Here is a 16,832-nt window from a genome sequence, read left to right as displayed (position 1 = left end):
AGAAATTAAAAAATATATGGAAACAAATGAAAATGAAAACACGACAGTCCAAACCCTTTGGGATACAACAAAGGCAGTCATAAGAGGAAAGTACTTTGCAATCCAGGCCTATCTCAAGAAACAAGAAAAATCCCCAACACAAAATCTGATAGCATATCTAAAGGAACTAGAAGCAGAACAGCAAAGAAACTCCAAGGCCAGGAGAAGAAGAGAAAGAATGAAGATCAGAGCAGAAATAAACAATATAGAATCCAAAACAAAAAACAACAACAAAAAAAACCAGAAGAGATCAATGAAACTAAGAGCTGGTTCTTGGGGAAAAAAAAAAACAAAAAACAAAAAACAAAAAAACGCCCCACCAATACAAACAATTATCAGAGAATACTATGAAAAATTATATGCCAACAAACTGGACAACCTGGAAGAAATGGACAAATTCCTAAACATCCACACGCTACCGAAACTCAAACGGGAAGAAATAGAAAATTGGAACAGACCCATAACCACTGAAGAAGTCTAATCAGGTATCAAAACTCTCCCAACAAATAAGAATCCTGGGCCAGATGGCTTCCCTGGGGATTTCTACCAGACATTTAAAGCTGAGACAATACCTATCCTTCCCAAGCTGTTCCAAGAAAACAGAAATGGAAGGAAAACTTCTGGACTCATTCTGTGAAGCCAGAATTACCTTGATTCCCAAACCAGACAGAGACCCCACAAAAAAGAACTACAGGCCAATATCTCTGATAAACATGGATGCAAAAAATTCTCAACAAGATACTAGCATATCGAATTCAACAGCATATAAAAAGAATTATTCACTTGGGATGCCTGGGTGGCTCAGTCAGTTAAGCCTCTGACTTGGCTCAGGTCATGATCTTGCACAAAGGTCATGATTGGCACAAAAACAGACACATAGACCAATGGAAGAAAACAGAGAACCCAGAATTGGACCCACAAATGTACAGCCAACTAATCTTTGACAAAGCAAGAAAGAGTACCCAATGGAAAAAAGACAGTCTCTTTAGGCAATGGTGCTGGGAGAACGGGACAGCAACATGCAGGAGAATGAACCTGGACCACTTTCTTACACCATACACAAAAATAAACCCAAAATGGATGAAAGACCTAAATGTGAGACAGGAAGCCATCAAAACCCTAGAGGAGAAAGCAGGCAACAACCTCTCTGACCCCAGGCGCAGCAATTTCTTACTCAACTCATCACCAAAGGCAAGGGAATTAAAAGCAAAAATGAACTATTGGGACCTCATCAAGATAAAACGAACGCTTCTACACTGCAAAGGACACAATCAACAAAACTAAAAGGCAACCAACAGAACGGGAAAAGATATTTGCAAATGACATATCGGATAAAGGACTAGTATCCAAAATCTGTAAGAACGTAACCAAACTACACAGCCGAAAAACAAATAATCAAATGAAGAAATGGGCAGAACACATGTATAGACACTTTTCCAGAGAAGATATCCAGATGGCCAACAGACACATGAAAAGATGCTCAACGTCACTCATCATTAGGGAAATACAAATCGAAGCCCACACTGAGATACCACCTCACAACAGTCAGAGCAGCTAAAATGAACAAATCAGGAAACTATAGATGCTGGCAAGCATGTGGAGAAACAGGAACCCTCTTGCCCTGTTGGTGGGAATGCAAACTGGTGCAGCTGCTCTGGAAAACAGTGTGGAAGTTCCTCAAAAAATTAAAAATGGAACTACCCTATGACCCAGCAAAAGTACTCCTACGAATTTATCCAAAGGATACAGGAATGCTGATTCACAGGGCACATGTACCCCAATGTTTATATTTGGCTTTCAACAACAGCCAAATTATGGAAAGAGCCTAAATATCCATCAACTGATGAATGGATAAAGAAAATGTGGTCTATATATATATATATATACAATAGAATACTACCTGGCAATGAGAAAGAATGAAATCATGCCATTTGAAGCAATGTGGATGGAACTGGAAGGTATTATGCTAAGTGAAATATGTCAGAGAAGGAAACATATCATATGTTTTCACTCATATGTGGATTTTGAGAAACGTAACAGAAGACCGGGGGGAAGGGAAGGGGAAGAAAATAGCTACAAACAGAGAGGGAGGGAGGCAAACCATAAGACACTCAAATACAGAGAACAAACTGAGGGTGCATTGGGGGGGGGGAGGGGAAAATGGGTGATGGGCATTGAGGAGGGCACTTGTTGGGATGAGCACTTGGTGTTGTGTGTAAGCGATGAACCACGGGAATCTACCTCCAAAACCAAGAGCACACTGTATACACTATATGTTAGCCAATATGACAATAAATTATATCAAAATTTTTTTTAAAAATAAAAATAAATTAAAAAAATAAAGTTGGAAAAGGGGACGCATATAATAGTTGGAGAGTTCAGAGCTGCGGACCCAGGGAACATTCCATAATGCTGCTTGATAACAATGTGGCAGTACAAAATCAAAATGATTAAGGAAAATAAAAAAAATAATCAAACAATAAATAAATAAATAAATAAATAAATAACACTTAACAAAAACTAAAAATAGAACTACCACATGATCCAGCAATTCCACTTCTGGGCATATGGAAAATGGAATCAAAGAGATAGCTGCATTCCCATGTTTATTACAGCATTATTTATCATAGCCAAGACATGGACACAACCTAAGTGTCCACAGACAGATAAATGGATGCAGAAAGTGTAGTATATACACGATGGAACATCATTCAACCACAAAAAAGGAGGATATTCTGCTGTTTGCGACAACATAGATGAACTTACAAGGTCTACGTGATCCCACCGCAGGAAAGCCTCCCTGATTCCCCATGTAAAATATCTACCAAGCCATTATCCTTTGCCACAGCACCCTGTTTCTCCTCTTCAAGGTGCTAATCACAATCGACTTAATCCATGTGTTTGTTGGTTGCCATATGGCCCATCTTTCCACTTGAATATATGTTCAACAGGGGAAGCAAACTGGTCATCTCCTCTGCCATCATATCACCAGCACCAAGCACAGGGTCAAGGCTCAATGAACATGGAATGGATGGATGGATGGATGGATGGATGGATGGATGGATGGATGGATGGATAGATGGATGAATTCGCACCAAATCCATTTATGAGATGTCCTCCCCCTGTCAGAAGGTGCTTAGTGCTGATGTGCCCTGTCCTTGGTGTCAAGCAGGAACACACTTCCCCATGCTCAACATTGTGCTCCCACACGAGATCCTTATTTGCACTTAACCCACTGTGATATCCACACCTTGGTAACAGTGCTCCAGCACCCGTCTTCCCAAGCCCAAGCCTCTTCTCCATCCTTGAAATGTATACCAATGCTTTTCAAGCAGTCTATTTGTGTGGTTCAGAGCAGTGGCCCACGTGCCTTTGAGAAAAGCTACGTGTGTCTGTGAATAACCATCAACAAAGGATTCCTTTTTTTTTCATCACTGGCACCAAAAGATCAAAACTGTGCCTCCTCTTGATACAGAACTTCTGAAGAGTTTCCATCTTCTGATCTGGCTTGTTCGTCCTCTTGCCATCTTCATATTAAAACTGCAGTTTCTGTTCAGGTGCCCAATCTAATATAAAAGCTTTTTCTTTGCCTTTCTTTCCAGTTGTATGATAAGCACTGTTCTTTGTACTTACAAGGATTTAAATACACAAGCGTATATTATTTGCTAAACCATTACCCTAGTGGTTTTCAACACAAAACATTTATACTGTGAGTTACATCATGATTCCTTGTGCAGTAAGGCACTGCCCATTATACTGCTCCCTTTAAAACACTTCTATCTTGAGGCGCCTGGGGGGCACAGTTGGTTAAGAGTCGAACTCTTGATCTCAGCTCAGGTCACTATCTTACAGTTTGCGAGTCAGAGCCCCGCATTGGACTCTGTGCTGATGGTGGGGAGCCTGCCTGGAATTTTTTCTCCTTCTCTCTGCCCCTACGCAGCTTGTGTTTCTCTCTCTTTCTCTCCCAAGATAAACAATCAAAAAAATTAATAAAAATAAATAAATAAATAAATAAATAAATAAAAGTTTTCTTTTAAGGTCCAACTAAATGCTGATTAAACATCGAAATCCACATAACTGATTTCACAACTGTTTGCTTTGGTGACTTACATATCTCAATACTAATCAACATTTACTAAGCACCAACCAAACATAATTTGAAAAGACAGTAGCCATGAAGCTTCCATCAGCTAGGAAACATTAGAGGAGAAAAAAATCTGGGCGCCTGGGTAGCTAGCTCAGTCACTTAAAAATCTGACTGTTGATTTCCGCTCAGGTCATGATCTCACAATTTGTGACACCGAGCCCCACATCAGCTCTTTGCTACCATTTTAATATGTTTTTTTAAAAACCCTCTTTCAGGCTCGCCTGGGTGGCTCAGTCAGCTAAGCGTCCGACTTCGGCTCAGGACATGATCTCACAGCTTGTGAGTTCGAGCCCCATGACGGGCTCCGTGCTGACAGCTCAGCCTGTTTCAGATTCTGTGTCTCCTTCTCTCTCTGCCCCTAACCCACTTGCATTCTGTCTCTGTCTCTCTCAAAAATAAATAAACATTAAAAAACAAAAAAAAAAAAAAACCCTCTTTCAATGTGAAGTAAATAATTTGTTCTTAGAACCAGGATCCTGAAATCAATATAAGTAATGGGTGTTTGCAACAGATTATGGAGGAATGAGAGCCAAGGAGGCACACAAAGCAAAGAAGTGATCAAAAAATCTAAGATGACTATGGGAATATTACTTGGTACTCAAAAAAAGGAAATCTTGCCATTTGCAACAACATGGATGGAACTAGAGTGTAGCCCTAAGTGAAATAAGTCAGAGAAAGACAAGTATCATATGATTTTACTCATATGTGGAATTTCAGAAACACAACAGATGAACATAGGGGAAGGGAAGGAAAAATAAGATCAAAACGGAGGGAGGCAAACCATAAGAGACTCTTAAATACAGAGAACAAACTGAGGGTTGCTGGAGGTTGCACCCACCTCCCCTCCTGAGGGTGATAGGCATCAAGGAGAGTTAAAAGGGTGATAGGCATCAAGGAGGTCATTTGTCAGGATGAGCACTAGGTGTCCTATGTACGTGATGAATCACTGGGTTCTACTCCTGAAAGCAATATGACACTATATGTTAACTAACTTGAATTTAAAAACAATACAAATAGGGGTGCCTGGGTGGCTGAGTCAGTTCAGAGACACTCTTGGGATCAGGTCATGATCTCCCTGTTGGCGAGCTGGAGCCCTGCATCAGGCCGGCTACTGTCAACGCAGAACCAGTTTCAGATCCTCTGCCCCCCTCTCTCTGCTCATCACCTGCACACCCTCTCTCAAAACAGTAAATATTTTAAAAATAAATAAAACATTTTCTCATAAATACATTAACAAATAAAAAACAATTACGCAGCCATTAACAAGAAGGTACGCGTTGTATTCAAGATACATTAAGTAAAAAAAAAAAAAAAAAAAAAAAATTAAGCTGCAGAATATTCAAAGATCTCTGGGGTTGGCTTTTGACGCATCCTGCATGTTTATAAAACAAGAGGATTTAAGGAAGGTTATTCAAAAGACGTGCCCGGGCAGGGGGCCTTTACTATTCCTTTGGCAGCCTCCTGTCCTCTGCCTTACATGTGTCTCAACACATAAGTGACACAACAGGACCATTCCTTAGGGGCGGGCATATGTATGCAGCGTAACCACAGGACTGCTTTTAAACTCTTCGACTGACTCGTAAACACCGGACAGAAACGAGGAAGAAGTCCTGGCGCCATGGCGACCCCACCCCCGCGGGGGGAAGGCTCACTGATCTACCCCGAGTCCCGAGGCCAACCGCGGCCCGTCCCCTCCGGTGCCCAGCGCTCCGCCCGCACCCGGACGCCGGGTGACAGCGCGACGAACGCCACGGGCCTGGCTCCCACAGGCACGGACTCGCACGGGAGGCCGGGTCTCGGCCCCGGCGGTACGAACTCCCGGCCGCAGGCTCCCGCGCACCCCCAGCGCGACTCGACCGCGGTTTAAGCGGCTACACCCGCTGAAGGACGTCCAGGTGACGGGGGCGACGGCCGTCGCAGCGTAACGCCAGGCCTGGTGGGGGTCTGCGAGCTGAGCTCTTCTCTTCACCCCGAACAGTGAAAACATACGGAGAGCTCCAGCGCTCCCCGACCCCGGGACCGGGACCCCGGGTTCACCGCTTTCCGTCTCCCCGTCGTCCTGCCGGCTCACCTCGCGGCGGCGGCGCCGGGCACACCGCACGAGGAAACCAAAATCAGCGCCCCAGGGAAACGTGAGTTAAGGCAAGAGCCCAGCGTCACACGGAGAGGTCGAGCTGCCACGCCCGCTTCGAGTCCTGACCAACCCAAGTCCTCAGGCGACCCGCGGTGCTGTAGCCCCCGCCTCCTGGCGTGCGACTGCGCCTGCGCCTTCGTGTGCGCGTGCGCCCAGGTTCCCGGAAACGCCACGGCTGCTCCGCCCCGGCCCGCTCAGCCGGAGTCAGAGATGAGAAGAGCCCGCGGTCCCGGGGCGTCGAGGCTGGGTTCGACGGAGTAGAGCTGGCCTGCGGAGGCTTTCCTTCCCTAGTAGAGGGAACGAAACTCCTAGGGCGCGCGTCCCGCCTCGGCTCGGCCCGTAAAGCCGCCAGGCCCCGCCCGATCCCTCCATCTACTGACCTCCGCCTCGCCCTCGAGCCCAGGTAGCGTCAGGTCCTACCAGGCAACCTTTGCCTGGACTTCGCCAGGGGAAAGCCAGTAAAATCCAAATAAAGCACGGAGCATAGTCACTACTACTGTTCCACGTTGCCTTTTTACTTCTGCCAAACGTGACCAATAAAAGTAAGATGTTGACATAGGGAGAATTTGATGACGAGTACACGGGAATTCTCTATTACATTTGCAACTTTTCAGTGTATTTTTCTAAAATTACGTTTTTTGAAAAGGAAGGGGGGAAGGGGGACCTGGATATAGTTGGATCCAGATTTGGACCTATGATTCATGCCGTCATCATGGATCAAGGCTCTCTCTAATTTTCATCTGTTAGTTTGCTTCCTCATGGTGTCAGGACAGTTTTGCTGCAGCTCCAAGTATCCCATTCTCACACAAATGCGTTCGAGATAGAAAAGGATCAGATGAAACAAGTGTTTTCCTTTTATGAGGGAGGAGAATAATACCTGCCCCCATTTCAAGATGGGAATTGACAAAGATGCTGTCCTCAGCGCTCTCCAGCCAGGCTGTTCAGGGCTTCTCAACTAGACCTCAGCCCAGACCTATAAAAAGTACAAACTCAGCCCAACTGATTTCATCCACTCCCCCCCCACACACATATTAAAACATTTAACATTATATTTTTAAAAAGCGAACACAGAGTTTCTTCTTAAAAAATATTTTTTTAATGTTTACTTATTTTTGAGTGAGACAGAGTGTAAGCAGGGGAGGGGCAGAGACAGAGGGAGACACAGAATCCAAAGCAGGCTCCAGGCTCCGAGCTGTCAGCACAGAGCCTGAGGCGGGCTCGAACTCACGAACTGTGAGATCATGACCCGAGCCAAAGGCAGACACTTAGCAGACTAAGCAACCCAGGTGTCCCTAACATGCTTTTCAACAGCTCAAGCCACATCCCTAAATGACCCTAGCCCTCTATACCTGCCAAAAGAATTTACTATTTGTTCTAACCAACAATTGATCATAGGCCCTTCACCACCCTTTCTTAGAGGATTTACTAAAAAGGATTCACAATTTGCGGGTCCTTCCTTTGTCCATTTGAGGTAGGTATCTATCTCCTACAACCAAGTCGTGTCTTTCTCAAGCACTGGAAAGCCCTTCCTTTGAAATGTAATCATCAGAAAAGATAGGGCCTCGGTCTCCCAGACTCTGTGCGGCACATACAGCTGGCCTAATGGCATTTACACGACCCACTCTGGGTAATTTTTCATTTCCCTGACTCTACTCAAGCCCGTCCATTCCCCATCTCTACACCCTTATTCACCCTTTAAAACACTCAGCCACCTCTGTACAAATCCAAGTTGAGTTCAGTTCATGCTGGACCCAATTCTCTATTTCAGTAGTATACTACTGATTAAAATCTGCCAAGGCCAAGGGAAATCACAGCACTTTTCATCCAGAGCAACCTTGGGTTTCTCGGACTCCTCGGATTATTTCCAGGTTGTCACACGGTTTCTCTGGGATTGGACTTTAGGGCGGTTGGGTGAATTTTTAATACAGGATGAAATAAACAAGAAAATGGCACAAATTGGTGAACACAGATCCCGTGTGTGCACCTTTCACCCACCCTCCCCAGATGGTGCCATCTTACAACATTCTACAACATCATCACATGAGGACATTGTCATTGGCACAATACTACTAACTAGAGGCCAGTTTTACACAAAATTCACCAGATTTCACGTGCACTCTTCTTCTATATGTCAGTCTGTGGAATTTGGCCACACGGCTGCTATTATGCTTCTCTTTCTCCCGAGAAGCAAATGATCCGACACCGTTTCACATTCAAGCAGAAGTGTTGATGAAAATAAACTTCTTTGGTAGCTGAGGCGTGTGCACAAAACCGCTGCCTCCAACGAAACCCCAAGGTGGGTGTGCTGCTGGGCCCAAGTGGTGGTATTTCTGGCAATGATCCAACAAGTGCCTTCCGTTTCGGTCCACTCACATTCGTATAGGATAGGGCTGCACAGGTCCCAAACGAGCTGGTGTCTCAATACTACACAGTACAGTTACGTTCACTGTCTCCCCAGTTTTGCCAGATGGGGAAAGGCACAATATACTCCATTGTGCCCTTAGGAATTCTGACCAAAGTTTTAAAGCTATGGTGCCAGATTCTTGCCTAGAGATAAGCCTTGCTTCCCATGTCCACAGTTGCAGCTCTGGTCCCAGGACCACTGTATGAGTTAGAAGCAAAGGAAGTTGGGAGGATGTAGGGAAGAATTGTATACTCAGTTCGGTATCCCCCCCCCACCCCCTGTCCCCCACACTCCCCAGCGAAGGCGAAAACTCTGTCCAGTGAGGGATCTCCCTCGGCCCCGCTCATGTTGAGCGTGAATCCTTGTTCATGAACGTGTGTGAGCCCTACATACCCTTACCTCCTGTTTGACACAACCAAGGTTTCAGATGCCTGTTACAGTTCTCTGTGGAACCACTTCTCTGCAGGTGAAAATGTGTTGCTTGGCCTGCAGAAACGTATCTCGTCAGCGCAAATTGTTCCAGTATCTTCTGCTCTCCTCTCGCTCTACACCGGCATCTTCTGTGTACACAAACCCGCGTCCAGAAATAGTGTGTTGTCTGGACCATTAGTAGCCTCCCAGGCTACGACCTTCACCCAACTGGCCAGCTGTGGACAGTCTCTCCCATAACCTTCTACAACCTTGGTCTGTCTTAGAAACATAAGAGTCCTTGGCAATTTTTTTGCCTCAGAGGGTGCAAGAGTCCCTGTCCACAATTATCCCATCTCTGCACTGCTGGCTCTCCCCCACCTCCACGCATGTCATGGATTCGCTTGCCACTTCCCACAGACACACTGGAATAGCCACCTGCTTGGCCCAGTCCCATTCCAGTCCTGGAAGCAGTTCTAATGATGAGCACTGGCGTGTCCTAGGCTAATCCCTCCCCTTCATTCCCATTGTGACTTCCACAGGGCCACGCCCAGTATTGGCACCCTTCAATCCCCAGCTTTCCACTGCCTCTCCCCATGACCATATTCTCAGGCCATAACGTTATAGACACGCAAGTTAGAGACCCAGACAGAAATCACCGTGCAAGTCAGGCCACTCTACTAATTTGCTTTTACCATCCTTGAGCAGAGTAGATGTAGCTGCCCTCCTTAAACCAGTCAGCTCTTTGTTGGTCGGTAGAGATGTTTGTAGAGCATGGCCCAAGCGACCATGAAATCCTCGGGTGGTCCCAGAGGTGGCCTTGAGGGGAAAGAGGTACTCCGCTCATGAAGGCAGTGAGTGTCCTTTACATTCTCCTTAGCCTGTTCTCGTAGGAGCCATTTCCGATTTCCTGTGGAGCATCTGCTTGGCGCCCTCCCCACCAGAGCATTTCTCAGGCATCATCGGAGACATTATGGCTATAACAAGTTAAGGACCATCCTGTCCTTGACTCATGCAGGCAGTCTTTATTAATGCTCACAGCAAACTCATGATACTTCAGTGGAAATTTTCTAGTACCAAATCTTAGAGAAACTGGAATTCATCTTTCTTTGCCCTTCTCCATAACATTTTGTGTTGTATTTTAGGCAGATTGGTCGATGTGTGAGCATAGTGAGCCTCAGATCGCTTAAAAATTGCAGCCCAGGACTGCAGCAGAAGTTCAGAAGTGAAACCATCACAGAGGAGGAGCTGGTGGGGCTCATGAACAAGTTTGTGGAAGACACAAAGAACAGGATGTACAGGAAGAAGGGCTGGCCTGATACTGCATATGGAGTGACAAAAATTGGTGTCACGGTCCTGTCCAGAATCCATGCCAGGAAACTGAGTGAGCAGAGGAGAGGGGACAAGATCCTCCTGAATGCCTACTGCCCTGGCAGGGTGGGTGAGATCAGACATGGCTGGACCTAAAGCCTCTAAAAACCCAGAAGAAGGAGAGAGACCCTCATCTCCTTGCCCGTTTGCCCTCTGATGCTGAAGGGCCTCATGGGAAGTTTATTAAACAGAAAAAAGTTCAACAGTGGAGAGTTGAATTCACACCTCCATCCATGGGCCCTTCTGTGATACCCCCTCCCTTGCCCAAAAGGACTCTTTCAATGTCAATAGTATCCCTATCCAAAACATAAGTGTGAAATATCCCTACTAGTATTTAATTTCACTAGGTTGCTAATTCTATAGAGGATTTATTTTTACTTTTATTTTTATTTATTTTTTTCAAATATGAAATTTATTGTCAAATTGCTTTCCATGCAACACCCAGTGCTCATCCCAACAGGTGTCCTCCTCCATAACCAATACCCACCCTCCCCTCCCTCCCACCCCCCATCAACCCTCAGTTTGTTCTCAGTTTTTAGAGTCTCTTATGTTTTTGCTCCCTCCCGTTCTAACCTCTTTTTTTTTTCGTTTTTTTTTTAATTTTTTTCTGTGAAAAGGCAGACACAAAAGAGATCAGTGAAATAGTGAACACCAGAAATGGATAAATGGTTCTTTATGAATGCCTGTGTGTATAGACTGTATATTCAAAACTTCCTGAAAAATCTAATACACCTAATTAGATCAAGAGAAGTTACATACAGTTTAGTTCAAGGGGAAGCAAACATAGAAAGGGACAAATAAGTGTTGTACATTTGCAGGACACGGAGTCCCTACAGGATCTACTCAGATCTGCTCTTATAGCTGAAAGAACCTAGAGCCCATGAGCATGGTTGGATGTGCCAGGCAGCATTTTTCACCGGCCTCTAGTGTATCATGGGCAACACATCTGCTGTTGTCCATGTTCTAACATCCCTGTTCTAAAGGTGCCTCTACTTACCGATTACTTTTCACTCTTCACCAGGGATTTTCAGGCTTACCCAAATGAAAGTTGGTAGACCCAGAAAAGAAGGGTAGGGTCCTCATTTTAAAAGTGTTTCACATCCAAAGGGCTAATAATTTCCTCCCTGTGAACTTGTATTTCTACACTGACTGTGAGGAAACTCAATGTGTAGAGTAGCACAATAGAATCTCAATTGCTACTTTGGCAATCTATGACCAACGTCTTCTTTCCGGGATACCATAAAAACAACACTACATACATACGTACATACATATATATATATGTATGTATGTACATACATGTATATATATAACAGCTACAGGCTACAGGCTCCAAGACTTACGAACCATGTGATCATGACCTGTGCTGACATTGGACACTTAACCGATATAGCCACCCAGGTGCTCTGAAAATTATTCTCTATAGAGAAATAAGCTGTTGCTCCCATTTATTCTCTTTAAATTATTCTATGGTTTTATTTCAAAAAGATATTACAGTATCCTCATCTCTAAGGAATCCAGCCAATGTTGGAAATATGAACATTCTTCATCAGATGTTAACTTAAAGTACTCTAAGGAATTGAGCAAACTTTGGAAATCTGAACATTCTTCTTCAGATACTAACTTAAAGTAGTAGTTGGAAATACAGTCTTATTAACGCTACACTTACCAAGGAAACCTTAAAGAAGGTGTTCTCAACACTCATTTAAGAAGGTACTGCTTTGCAACATCCTATAGCCTGAAAAGCTACTGAGGAATTTGGTGGCAAAAATCACAACAGTAAAGGTATCTCACTCACACACACACACTGTCTGACATATTGATTCTAGAGAGGATAGATGGGCGGACATTCTAGATGTAACATGCTGGGCATTTTATATATGGTCCCCATTAAGAACATGGAGAAATAATGGATCTCAAGGTCACAAGCACATCTGGTTGCAGACGGAGGTCATGTGACATCCAAACTAGTGGATCTTCTCACTCCTCGAGGACCTCACATCATTTTCCCTACATCTCCCTTCTTCAAATGAAGCCTTACAAAGTAATGCCAGAGAAACAGAAAATAAGAGGACTGTGCTTGATCGGGCCAATATCTTCCTTATTACAGGGCCCAGGTATTTCATGGAAAACCACAGGAAGCACATTTTAAAACTTTGAAGTGTTTTCTAAAAATCTCTTGTCAGTCCAGAGGCTTAACAACTGGTCCTCTTGATATTAGAAAACATGAATCTTCCAGGGAATGTGATGAATGTTAAATCATCAAAGGTCATGAAAACCAGCTTGGAATTATAGACTCTGAATAGCCTTGAGAATCAAGTAATGCACTGGAACTTTGTGACCCCAGATGAGATGATGTCTAAAATATCCTGTGTTGTGTAGATCACTGTGGCTCTGCTTGAGGACAGTGAGGTTTGAAGAGTAGGAGACAGTGAGAGATTTCCTGACAATAGATCCCTGGTCACATACAGAGTAATGGTCTGGATAAACTGTAAGCCCAACACACACCCTGGCCGCACCAGCACAAGAGTCCTTTCTTACCTAGGTGACCAGCTTTTCACGGTGACTGTGACAAGGCAACCCTTTTACATACCACCTCACACACAGTGTCACACACAGTCACACACACAGTCTCTTTCTCAAACACTCACACTCACACATCACTCACTCCCATGCACTCACACACCCATAAAACAAGGACATCGGGATGGCCCATACACTTCTTTGTGCATAGACTGTATGCATTTCAGTTCACAGTCCTCACAATAACTCTTAAAAGCCATGAGTCCACGCTGGAGACAAAATGTTTGGATCAGAATCTCTGCTGTGTAAACTCTACAAATGCTTCCCATTCCTGTGTGTGTCCTGTTCTGAGCTGTCAGACCAGAAGGCTCTACCATCGGTCCCAGTTCCAAGGAGAAGTCCCCTAACAGCCCCCCTGTCCATCTGGGGATGTGGTCAGTGGGTGGGATATGCCTGGGAAGAGAGCATGGTTGTGGCATCCACATCTAGGAATTTCCACACAAAACCTTTTACTCCCCATCTGACTTCTCTCATATACCCAAGTAAGCATTCTCACAGGTGATTCTAAACTTCCTGAGATAAACAATACAGAATAGACAAGAGGTCATCACTCCATTACAAACAACCTACAGAAAATTAGTAGAGATTCTCCATCTACTGACTATACTAAAGCTACGTAAAAAAATGGTTCCAACCCCTGTGAGTAAATGCAGCTGTCTTTCTGGTATACCAGTTACCCAGTGTGGGTTCTTCTGCCCCCATCTTTTTTTATTTCAAACATTTCTATGTGTGGCAATTTTGACTCCTAAAACATATTTTATTTTTATTATTACACAGGCAGATAATATTTTTGAAAGTAAAATAAATATGATTAGTGGTCAGTAATAAAATCTGACAGGTGCTTATTAAACATTTGACAAATACGTTCCATTAAACTTACACTTAACATGCTGTAGATGAAAGGAAGGACTGGAATCGCTGACCCCTTTCTAAAAAGTGTTCACCTTAGAAAATAGTTACATTACTAAGAGAGTTTCTTTAACTCATTTTAATTATCTCTAAACACCACTTAATGAGAGTCACAGGGTCATGCATTGTCTCTCCCACTGAACTTGTATGGCACTGCCATTCTGTCTTTCCAGGATATTGACATAAAACAGGGACAGTTTCCTAAATTTCTTGAAGCTCTTATCATTGGTACATTCTCATAACCTTTCTATTGGGCAAAAGATACTCATTTAAATGCAAAAATAGTAAACTATTTATACATGTCAATAACAGCTCACTTTTATGAATAACTATATTTTTAAAAAGAATTAGTGACAACTGTGAAATTGGTTTACACTTTTAATAGTTTTACTGAGATACAATTTATCATACACTTCACCCATTTCAAATATGCAATTCAGTGGAGTTTAGTATATGGACAGACTTGTGGAATGATCACCGCTTCAAGATTAGCATACGGTCATCACCCCGAGGAGAACCTGTGCCCTTAGCACCAGCCCTCTTTTCCTGAAATCCCACTACCTGAAGCAACCTCCAGTCTATTTTCTGTCTGAACATTTACTTTTCTGAACATCCTGTATAAAGAAAATCATATAATGAATAGTCACTTTTGTGACTGGCCACTTTCTTTTGGGTAATGTTACCAAGATTCATCCGTGTTGTAGCATTTCTTTCTATAGCACCTCTTTAACATGTGACTGTTCCACAGCCCCTTCCCATGACCATATTGCCTGGTAATTTCTCACTGCTCCCAGGTTGATGAAATCCCAACATAGAGAAAATAGCCATGCACATTAGCCCATGAGGTGATTTGTTTTTACCTGGTTACAACAGAGCAACAGCCCACAAAACCATGCAGTCTGTTCTCCTACAAAAGGTAATCAATAAACTGATCAGTTGTTTGTTTGTTATAGACAACCATTCATAGAGCACTGGCCATGGGACAATAAGATGTTAAGATGGTCTCAAAGGCGACCTGTGAAGAAAAGTGGTTCTCTACTCATAATTGCAGTGAGTGCCCCTCACATTCAGATGGCATGTTCCCGTATAAATCGCTCTCTTTTCTTTTGTTTTTAATTTATTTTTAGTTTTGAGACAGAGAGAGACAGAGCATGAGCAGGGGAGGGGCAGAGAGAGAGGGAGACACAGAATCCGAAGCAGGCTCCAGGCTCTGAGCTATCAGCACAGAGCCCGACGCGGGGCTCGGACCCACGGACCATGAGTTCATGACCCGAGCCAAAGTCAGCCACTGAACCGACTGAGCCACCCAGGTGCCCCTCAGTCTCTTTTCTTTATGGGACATCTGGGCACTGTGCTCTCCAGTAGATCATTTCTATGACATCATCTGAGACATTATGAGTGTTACAAAGCTCAAAACTGTACCGTATCTTTCACTTATATAAGACTACATTAACACTCTTAGCATACTGCTAATTGTCTCCCAAATGGACAAATGCAGGGATTTTGGTACTCATCACTCTCATGCATGTGATTCTATGTGACTATTTGTGTTGTATTTTAGGCAGTGTGGTCACTGTGTCTAGCATAACGAGCTTCATAGCTCTTAAGAACTGCAGCTCAGAACTGCAGAACTCCAGAAGTGAGACCATCACAGAGGAGGAGCTGGTGGGGCTCATGAACAAGTTCGTGGAAGACACAAAGAGTGGGGTACACAGGAAGGAGGGCTGGCCTGATACGAGGGCACTCACATATGGAGTGTCAAAGATGGGTGTCACCGTCCTGTCCAGAATCCATGCCAGGAAACTGAGTGAGCAGAGGAGGGGAGACAGGATCCTCCTGAATGCCTGCTGCCCTGGGTGGGTGAGAACAGACATGGGTGGACCTACAGCCATTAAAATCCCAGAAGAAGGCGCAGAGACCCCCGTCTACTCGGCCCTTTTGCCCTCGCATGCTAAGGAGCCTCACAGGGAGTTTGTTACGGAGAAGAACGTTGAACAATGAGGACCCCACCCTCAGTTCCCTCCATGGAACCCATTATGATACTGCCACGATTTGACCAAAAGAACTCTTACACTGTGAACAATTTCCTTAACCAAAAAGATAAATAAATAAAAGGAAGAATCAGTGTCCATACCGAATACTCACAATGAATTGGCTACTAATTCTGTGAAGTCTTTTGTGATTTCTTCTGTGATATATAAGGGGAAAAAATGAAATTGATGAAAATAATAAATGAACATCATAGATGAATAAACAGGTTAAGTAAATGTCCACGTGTGCAAATTGTTTCATGCCAACCAGCCCAAATTCTAACAGACCATAAGCTAGGTCAACAGAAGGGACAGTTTAACTCAGGGGTTGGTAAACATTAGTGAATGAGCCAAATAGTGAATACGGTTGCCTTTGTACACCAATGGTCTCTTTTGGACCTACTCAAATCTGCCGTTCTAGCTTGAAAGTCAACAGAGACGACTTACAATCTCATGAATGGGGCTGGGTATCCCTAGCCAGCATACTTTATCAGCCTCTACTATGACATGGGCAACCCCACCACAGATAGACATTCACTGTGGTCTCGTTAAATATCAAAGTCATTGGAGGAAAAGGAGCTGCAAGGTGTGAAATGGGAGTGGGCACTAGAGGCTTATCCATGAGACAACCTGAGACAAGGGGGAAAAGGGAATATGGGTTGGTATCAATGCATATGAAAGAATTACTGTCAAATCTCAAGGCTAATGTGCTATTCATGTAGGGATAAATGGCCACCAAGTGTGTAACATTAACACAGTTCAGCAAAGCCTCCACAGAAGATGAACATATAAGGAAAGTGAAATACT

The 16,832-nt window shown here is 44.0% G+C and overlaps 1 pseudogene; it reads left to right on the top strand.

Moving 5' to 3' along the window:
* Positions 1-8,393: 8,393 nt before the first annotated feature.
* On the top strand, positions 8,394-16,035 carry LOC102952095 (annotated as a pseudogene).
* Positions 16,036-16,832: the final 797 nt, after the last annotated feature.

The sequence above is a fragment of the Panthera tigris genome, chromosome C2 (assembly GCF_018350195.1).
Source record: "Panthera tigris isolate Pti1 chromosome C2, P.tigris_Pti1_mat1.1, whole genome shotgun sequence".
In the NCBI taxonomy this organism is placed as follows: Eukaryota; Metazoa; Chordata; class Mammalia; order Carnivora; family Felidae; genus Panthera; species Panthera tigris.
The sequence above is the reverse complement of the archived record's forward strand: the minus strand, read 5'-3'. Positions and strand labels throughout refer to the sequence as shown.